Here is a 10,543-nt window from a genome sequence, read left to right on the forward strand (position 1 = left end):
ATCGGCTCTTTTCAGACGATTTCGACCTAATGGAAGTTGACTTCCGGATTCTTAGCTTGACGAGGCCACCTCAAGAGAAGAGATCCCGACCCAAAGACGCGGTCGCAGCGTATATTAGAGCCAGGACTTGAACAGCAGCTTACAAGAGGCTAATTGTAAAGACAGAAAGGAAGAGAGAAAAAATTCAACGAAAAAGTGGAGACCCCATTGTTCTCCAAGAAATTTAGGCCGCTGGAAGCGGCCGCGGCACATCGCGAGGCGCGGTCTTCGCCCGCAGTTACAACTCACATCGGCGATTGTTGTTGCAAGTTACCCCAGCGATTTCAAAATACATCAATATTGGCCGCGAGCTTCCGAGTTCTCGAATTGCACGGATTTCCTTGGGTAGATCGGGCAGAGATTGTCACTTTCAGGTCGGGCCTGAAAATGTTGACTTGTCGATGAATAATGTCGTCAAATTTTCATAGATTGCACAAAAGTCGGGCAACGGCTGGTATCGAGACCCCGATTTCTCGTGGGGATATCGCGCAGGATCAACTGTACGCTCTACGCCACGGCTCACCCTTCATTTTTCAAATTACACTCCCTACCCGAAGACGAGTAATTTCTTCCCACGTAGCACCTGCAAAGGATAGTCGACCCCCCGACCACCCGAGGGAGAAACTCTCAAATTTAAAACACGCAAGTGCAGTGAGACCATCAATCCTTTTGACCGGTAAATTTAACGTTCGTACCCATTCGGGAGATTACGGTTGGTCAGATTGACTCAGCGAGTATATCCGTGTATTTTAACTTCCCACTGGTATCGTAATCAGGCCAACTCTTACAGATGATTGGAATACTGTATTCGCGAGTATCGTACCGACCTTTCGGTGTGGTTACATTGGCATGTATAAAGCGTCCAGATCAAGGATCACGTTCAACCCCCTTCCCTCCCCCCCCCCCCCCCCACCCCCCTCCTCGCTGTTTGTCCGTAAAGTGCCGGCGTTGTTTAACCAAAATTTTCCCAATACCAACGAAATGCCGTTGCAGAGGTACCAGCTTATAACTTAATATTTACTGTTTGTCTCGAATACACGTAGAGCACTAAATTGGCTGCCGGAATGCCCCTCTTCGGCTACCTGCCCTGAAACAAGAATTACCGAATATCGTTGAAATTGGTGAAATGAATTCGGGTCCACTTATCTAAGAATTAGTCCACGTCCACCCCGTCATCTCAGTTCGTTAGCTGCTGCCCTGTAATTAAGTTAACTTTAATACCGGCGATTTCATCGGTCGCTCTGCGGAGGCATGACGACAAAGATAACCATTACCATATACGGGCAGTAATTGAAGCTCGTGGATGATCTAGATAGCCGAACTAACGGCGCGCTGCAATAGTGTGCATAGACAACCGAGGATAAAATTCAGCAGCGGTGTTAATTCGCTTTCGATTGAAAGTAAGGCGACAAATCACGAGTCAAGCTAACCGTATCTGACGTTCGATCTCTAGCGCTGCATGAGAATATAGAACAAGCTTATGAAATATCTGAATTTAAAATTCGTACACCGAACCTGCCGGGATTCCCAAGGTGTATACGCGTTCCCGCTCAACGTGCTGCTTGGAAAATTTAAGAATTCTATACCAAGGAAACGTGTGTGCGGCCGGGAATATGTGTGATGTATACGTATGAATCTATATGTACGAACCTAACCCTCGGGAACTTGTAATTCTGACACAAGTTCGGCTTACCTACCTGCAGCAAGACCAGACGCTGAAAAGTTTAGCCCTGCAAAGTTTCACCAGCTCAGCTCGACCGGTTGGCGAACAGTTGGCTCTAATGATACCGGCTTTCGGAATGAATTTATTATTTATTATTTTCATATTTGAGCAGGCTGATATTACCCACCTCTTACGAAATTCGTTGGCCCGGCTCGAGGAGGGTCTTGCTTATTTACGCATTGCGTTAAGCCGCATCGTACGTTCCGTGGGCTATCCTGGACGACTGATTTTCGGGGATCAATAAATTTGGAATAAAATGGATACAGATTCGCTTTTGCCTATTATTCTCTCGCGGCGAAACCTTTTAGCTTTCACCACTTCGCCCGGAAAATATAGGCCAACAAAATTCTTCCTGCGAAATTGACACGGAATACATAAAGAATGAAGCGAACCAGCACGTGTGCTTTTTGTCCCTCATATCTTAAACATAATATATCTACGTATAGCAGAGCGGCATGGATAGGTGCATGCCGGCGGAAATATCTCGATCCGCTCGAATGCTTCCATTTACGGTACAAATCTACGTACGTCCGGACAATAATATGCAACGCAAATTTTTGATTTTTAAACAATACAATTAGCGATCCATCGATCTTGTTATTACGGGCTATGGCTACTCGGTCGATGTTTAATTTCCCATCACGAGAAGGTGTAGAAAGTTGCGAATGAACGGCAAGTCATTTCTTAGTCGGTACCGGGTTGGCCCTTCTATTTTCCGCCCTCGTGTGTTTTATTATATGATCCGCTATCCTTCCAGAGAAAATATTACGACGTCGATGCATTGATTTTCCGTTTTATTGCGCGGAAAGTATAAGGTCAGCAATATCGGTCGCGTATCACGATATCTTACGAAGGGTTCACGGTTCATGGTTCATGGGCCACGACGTTTCAGCGTCACGGATGTGGTCACCGGCGGACTTGGAGCAATTTTACACCCCTTTCCTTTCCTTCCCTTTACCGCCCTGACACTTCACTTTACCCACAAGCAGTAAAAGATGTCACCTCCCTACGCGTCGCCCGTGCCGGGGCGGCTGGTGTCGGAAACAATTTTAGCTCGGGGACAACTAATCCGCTCGTGAACATGTAACGCGGTCGTTAAACCCGCAAAGTTCAACGATAAATTCGTAACGAGATTTAAAAAGAAAAACTTTTCCTCCTCTAGTTCTGCATTAGGTATACTGCGACAATTCATACGTTAATGCGTATCTGATTGACCAGTCAGCCGTAAAATCACAGAGAAAAACAAAAACTTTAGTAAAGTATCCCGTGTTTTATTATCTTCGTTTTACGAATATCTTAAAAGAGGTGTCGTCTTTGACAACCTCAGTGGGGATAATTAGTGGTCTTAGAGTGTTCGACGCCGGTGTCTCGTACGAAACGAAAGGTTCTTTCTGCTCTTTGTTTTTTCTTACAATTGAATCTTTTATACTCGTAGGATGTATATCGAAATAATTTTGTATTCAGAAACTAATGAATATTCAGTTAAAGATATTTTCAACCCCCAAGGTACCATTAACAAGGAAGAACATTTGTTTACCATTGCAAATATGGTAATTTCAGATTCACAGATAAAAAAAAAAAACACGGATTCATCCAAATAATTATAACAGTGCAATTCACAGGATCGCACTTCGTTAGGTTATTTATGACCCGGATTAGCACTACAAAACAGTGTCGAAGTGACGAAAAAAAAATGTGAAAAAGTAATCTCAATTGCATTTATCCATGCTCCAACAAAGTCTTACATTTTTGCAGCTTTTTTCCGTCACTAAAATTACCGCAGTGATTCCAAGCGCATTCCCCCAGCCAATTAATTTCTTTCCGAAGTTGCCTGATTTCCTGACGTCGGGCCGGCCTGATATACCCGTACAGCGTATTTGGCTTACGGAAATAGTACGGACCGGTTGAACTGTGGAAGGTTGAGAGAGTGTCCCGAGGACAGGTTGGCCACCGGCCTTGGGGGGTGAGGTTGGGGTGACATGGGGACGTCGCAGGGACAGCAAGCGACGGAGGCCAACCAGCCAGGCGAGCAGGAAGGCAGGCAGGCAGGCAGAGCTCCAAACTTCAAACTAATTACAGCCGCGGGCAAAGCCAGAGGCAGAGAGTAAGGCGCGGGCGACAAGGCGAGACAAGGCAGGAGACAAGGCGCCAGTCAAGAGGACGGTCGCCGTTGTCGTCGTCGTCCTGGTATGACCACGAGGGTCGGTCGTTGTACCACTAGAGCCGGTACCTGGTGGTAGTACATAGTTGTAGCTTTAGTAAAGGAGGTAGTACCAGTGCTGGTGGGTGCACTTCCCATTCCGCCACAATTCAGGGACCGGCAAAGGGTGGGAACTCGGTATTGCCTCTAGTTATACCACCACCTATAGCCAAAGATGTCGTAGATGCACGTATGCGCGTATATTCATGCCGGGTGGGTATAGGTGTACTAACGTGGTTGGCGTGGGTGCAAGGATGTACTTGCACTAAGTGCTAAAGTTATAGTACGATAACCTGCAAGTAGAAGAAAGTCAGACTGCAGCTGTGGCAGTAGCAGGAGTTGGCTGGCTATAACGCGACGTAGTCTCAGTTGTGTATTCTTCTCCGTTTCTCGTCTCACATGCCACGGGTAACCGAAGCGCTCGATCGGAAGTTGACAGTTGACGTTTCGGGAAACCGATAGGAGTTGAAAGTAACAATATCTTGACATTTTAACGAGTCTAGTTGAAGCATGGGGGGGAAAAAGCACGCTGGGGCGGTTAAATCAAGCCACAGAAAAGCTTTAAACGGAAGAACACAAGGAGATTTCCCCCAGGAATGAATTCGCGATTGGATCAAGCCTCGGGGCTGCCAATTCTATTTGAGAATGGAGCAGCCGTGATACATGGATGTATATACCTATGCCGCAATGCATTTTTCCAAGGAAAATTCAACTCAGCCCGAGCTTTCACCGGCAGCTCCTGTTACCGTTCGGCTGCAAAGATACCGGTGCCGGTTCTACCTATCGGCGAACAGGCGAACAAACTGAGAGACATAAAACCTAATTTGGACTACCCCTTAACATTCCGGGTTGAATATTGTCCTGCCGTTCGTATATAAAGCCTCGCGATAGTTACGACCATCTGGCGTCACTTTGGGTGATTTCGCATTTACCACGCCCGAGAATCCCGGCACGGGTGTATCGTATCTTTAGGAAGAAACTGAGAAAATTAAAAACAATTCAACCAGTTCTTTTCTCTCGGATCTCGACATTATTTCGGCATTGGTACTCCCCGAGTTTCTCCTCTGGGCTTATTGTTGGAACGGCCAAGGGCGATCCGTCGAGCGGAAGCTACTGGTCGCGAACACGTAATAACGGACTGGGGTGTCTGAGGGTGTCTCAGCGAGCCTTGGGTCATCGGTAACGAACCGACTTGAGGCTACCTTCAGGAGTTAGGGGCGAGATCACGTCCTCGGTGTCGGCCCAACCGGGAACGTGCACGTAGGTCGTGCGACACACCCGTTGCTCCTGGTTACTAAACTGAGTTAAACTTTTCCCAGGATATGGCGTGGCTCTACGCTAAGGTGGGTCGTATATTCCGGGCCGTTGCGTCACTGACGACCATCTGTGATCGCCTCCAGAGTGCTTCCGTTCCCATTCCCATTCCCGCTCTCGTTTCCGTACCTCCGGGTCCCGGTGATCTCCTTCGGTCACTCTACAGTCTCCGTATGTATAGGCGACCAAATTGAAATCAATCCTGGGTTTACGCTGGTGAGTACTTTGGAGTTCTCTTGACGCGGGTATCTGTAACGTACGTGGGTCAACTAGTCGGACCGCCGTACAGTGACGATGATATGTCAGCTGGCGAGTATTAATTGGCGATTCCCTCCTCCAAAAGTCAAAGTTTACACTCGTTGCGCTCATCCATGGCAGCGTTGAGTTTCCACAATTGTGTCGAAACGTGATCGTTTTACCGTCTACGGAAAATAGTCGGGCACGTGTACCATGTGTCTTAAGTCATATCGTCGAGAGATCATGCGTGACCTTGCAAACATGAGTCTTTAAGCCCGAGCGGTGAGTAGCGATGGTAGATTTACTTGATTATCTAATTAAAACCGTCTGCGTAAAGATGAAATCAGTGCTGCCACCGGCAATTAGAGCACTCGAGAATTCAAGCTGGCCTCTTCGTCTCGAGCGCCTGGTTCCGTCCTAATTGAGTTTCTGCAAGATTTGCATTTTGCAAAAGCGACTTAAAATTTTAGATATAACGTTACACTAACACGCACTGCTATACCTCGGTGAACTCGCAACGTCGTTTTTGTTTTTCTTGTAGGTTTTTCTCCCGTCCCGGTCCGACTTATTGACTTGGCGAAATCATTCTATAAAGGCATATCTTTTCCTTTCCTCCCCCAACCAGAATGGGAGAGGTAATAAAGAGGGGGAAGACGAAATCAAATACCCATAAAGATGAAAGATTCAGCATGATATGTTTCATTCAGTCAAAGCTATGTATGCCTCACTTTACTCGGACATGCGACGGGATCTCTGTGTAGGTACAATAGATAGAAAGAAGATTGTTAGAGGTCGATAATGGAAGCACGCATCACAATTTGCGTTCAAGTCACAGTTTGGCATACCAGAAATTCAAACAAGAGACACGAAGGCGCCGGCCCTTTACGTTGAAAATCATTATTCTGTAGCTGATTGTTGAATGACTTACAAGGCCCTCAAATGTATTTACTTTCACCTCATCGAGAAAACCCCTAGTTATTTCCCCACAGAGTAAACCTCCGTTCGTTCCTGCGTCCTTATCACTTATCCCTTATCCCAGGTAATATCCTTGATTTGGATCAATTCGAGGGTCCTGACGAGCTGAAAGGGACTACCTCTGGCCATTGCGCGTTCTCTAGTGCGTTCCACCCGATTAACTGTCACCTTGAATAACCTTGAAAGTACCAATCACCCGACTGGTAAGGCCGATCGTCTTTTCTTCGATACAATTGTTGTACGTGTTTAATCAATTGAACCGACGACGTGCTACTCATTTTTGTTTTATTCTTCTTCTCGTCTTTCTCCCCTTCACCATTATCCAAACAAAGCCAGCTTTAGCTTGCCTCGGGGCTTACGCATCTAAAATAAGACGAGAGGTAAAGTATATTACGAGACTGTCAAATGCGGCTAGACGGCTCGCGCTAGCGCGACGTCGATTCTAATTAATTTTACTACTCTGGAAAGTAATTAGACGCCGGACGCGGTGTCTATAACCCAGTTTCTGTACCTAACGAGTCCCACCCTCGCATGCAAGGGAAAAAAAGGAAGAACGAAACTACGGTATACGGTGCATCATTTTGTTCTCGGTTGGCAACTACACCTCCCTACTCCAAAGTCCTCTCGCGGAAAGACTAGCACATATTGGGTACGGTAGCATGTAGAGCAAATCCCCTCCCCTGTCGCGACGCCAGTCGGGGTGTAACAGTTTAGCGCAACTCGAACGCCAAATGAACTTGCTAATGACCCCAGCAAGTAGCGTTGACTCTTGAGAGTACAAACGACGAGTACAAGTAACCTAATGACGTTTTGGAATTAATTTCTCGCAAGGCGGGTAGGGTAGGTGGCTGCCTAAGATTTCCTCCGTAACACTCGTTTTCGCCTGTGATACAAGGGATGTGTGTGCGCGTCTCATGCGCTCTATGACGCCGGTGTCCTTGTCGGACTTCCTCGGCTGTTCCCCTCTCCCTCTCCCCCGCCTCGGTAAATCCTCGGTTCAACTAGGGGTACGTGTCTGTTTGCCCTATCGACCGCCGCCGAATTCGAATTGCGCCTGCGCCCGTCGACCCCCGCCCCCGACGGAGACAGAAGCCATCGATTCCCCCGCGTAAGGGCATCTAAGAGCCGAATATTTCGCGATTCTTTTACACAGTACCGAGTCATCGACTCGAGAGTACCAGAGGCCGCAGCGCAAGCCTCGGTAATGAAAAACGTAATTATTGCCGATGAATATACGGATCAATGGTTGATCACCGACGACGAGACTCTGAAGACACCCTAATGAAACAACCCCGAACCGCGCTATGTCTCCTCGTTTGGTCCTTCCGCTTATACAAAGGTGTAGCAGATTGCTTGCTAAAATCTTATATGGAAGATTTCCCGTACACCTTTCTTTTTTACACTCATGGCGTAAGCTCGGGTAAGACGTGAGTAGTACGTCCGACCCTTGAGCCTCGTACGGTACCCGGATATCGAATGCGTCATCTATTCACAAACCGGCGGTCACCGTCCGACCAATTGGGCCGACCGCGTACCGCTTCTACCACTGCTAATCCAGCGGCAACGCTCCCGCCAGATCGCTCAATGGCTACTTTCGTCGACACGAAATATTATTATTATTCTTATCTTATTGTTGGAATGAAGCAAGCGTGAGGGACGACAGTAGTGCGAGTACATCTTCAAATCTGCCTTAATCAGTCAGTTAAAATGCATCTTGAATTAAACACGCCATGCATTATAGTATATCGTGACTCACTCTCGTGGTACGTCTTTGTCGAATTGTCAAATTTTACGCTTTTTTACACCGACTTTATCGGTTCTCCTTTCTCGATATATTTCTATTCAGACTCGACGAGGGAAAAATTAGCCCCACGTTTCGCACCGTTGCTTTTAAATCGTGTCACGCGGAAGAGTAGGTAATTCCCTCATATTTTTTTAACACTCGAACTTGCAGTCGTTATGCAATTTCCGAAATTGATAAATAATTGGCGCGAATAATCACGAAGCGCTGTCTTCCATTGTGATGTAAACCCAGGTTGTTTTCGATGAGAACGAGAATAAATTGTGAACCGTTTGTCACGCGGTTGAAGTATAATCAATATGATAATTTGCGAATCGATCTTTTGCCTAATTTATGACAAGAATTAGAGTCACCTCTGATAGAGGGGACTTCATTTTTTCAATTCCCTCGAGACATGTAATAATAATAATAATAATAATAATAATAATGATAAAATAATGGCTGGACGGACGAATCAAATGGATTGATCAAATCTTATATAATCTAAAATTATTACAACGGTAGAGCGATTCAAACGTGATGAATTGAAAATCTAACTAAAATATGCGAGGTCGTTTTTTCTCTTTTGCTCTGCAGATAAGATCTTTTCAAAGCGACTGATAATCTTTAAAAGCCTGGTTTCACAAGTTTCGAAATCTAATTTCTAATCGTATGAAAAAGTATCGTCGGGAAAACAGTGTCTCTAGCTAATAACGTATGTAAAACGTTTGCAATAGAGATAGTTCGAACGTCGTAATAATGAATAATGTTGTATAAAAAGACACATGTTATACAGATTGTGCAACTTATATTACACATTAAGACAAATGCAAAATTGGCAGCTGCTGTCGTACGCATGAAATATTTGTTCATGCTTTAAAAATGCGAAAAAATAAAGAAATTGATGTATCGTATTTTTTAGAAATACGATCATTTTATTACATCTACGCTTCGACAATCTGCATAAGTTTGAAGTTTTCTCTTACGTCTACAGGCGCATTGACTTTGTTATAATATAGATTGAGATTAAATTTGTAAGTGAAACACATGCCGTTTAATATATATATATACATATATATATTAAACGGCATATATATATATATATATATGTGTGTGTATATATATGTATACATACATATATAGGTAGGTTCTTATTATTAATATCAGGTATACTGTACATATTTTGTTATAGTTTTTTTTTATGCCTTACAAATATAATATAAAATTACAGGCAATCACGGAGAATCTCAAACACTCACATTATACGCAGACTCACGAAAAAAATAATAATAATATTACGAATAAAATGTAAATAATAATATATATGTACGGTGACTGGCACCATAATATTTGTTCATTACGAGTCGAAAGTGCTGCGGATTTGCAAATCAGAACACGAATCAAACTTTCAACCTCGCATACCCATAAATTGCGTAGCGACCTCTGGTATAATGATCATACGAAATATATGACTGAACCAATCAGCACTAACGACTTCGACAAAGGAAAAGAAAATAAGAAAAGAGTCGTTAACAATACCATGCGAAAATACTTGTACGTCACACGAAAACGTTGATTTTAGAGTCTTTTATCTGAGCACGCCATTGTCTTTTCTTCGTTTCGCAAAGCAATCGACGGCTGAGCATATAGATATATTCAATGTACAGAAACAAGGCATGTGGAGCATGAATAAAAAGTAAGTTACATCGCCGATGATAAAATTGATTAACATTCTGAGAAAGTTCGACGTAGGGAAAGGTTTCACATATATGTAGGGTGATTACATTTCTACCCTGAGAGAAATCCTTTAAAATCAATAACGTAATACATATTTATATATGCCTACGTATAACGTAAAGCCAACGTCAGCATAAAATCCGCACAACGCACTTTTTATTCACACACGAGTACTATAGAACGTAATCATAAAAATAATAAATGCCGTTAAAACGTTGCTTAAAAATTGTTTCTTCTTTCTTTTTTGTTTTTCCGTTTTTTTTTTTTTTGTTTTTTTTCCTTCTTAAACTAAAACTAAATTAAAGTGACAGTTCGATAGTACTTTCTCTCGTTGGATAAAAAGATATAACGTTATATATAATAACATAGATAAAGACTTATCATAATCATAATATTATATTAATAATAGATACAAACGTTAAAATAGATAAATGAGATTTCTTTTTCATTGAACTCAGTTTTAACCGATAAATTTTCTCAACATATTATATATACCCTAATGTTGTGGTAACACGCATTCTCACGTCATACATCGAAG

Source organism: Neodiprion fabricii, chromosome 6, assembly GCF_021155785.1.
Source record: "Neodiprion fabricii isolate iyNeoFabr1 chromosome 6, iyNeoFabr1.1, whole genome shotgun sequence".
In the NCBI taxonomy this organism is placed as follows: domain Eukaryota; kingdom Metazoa; phylum Arthropoda; class Insecta; order Hymenoptera; family Diprionidae; genus Neodiprion; species Neodiprion fabricii.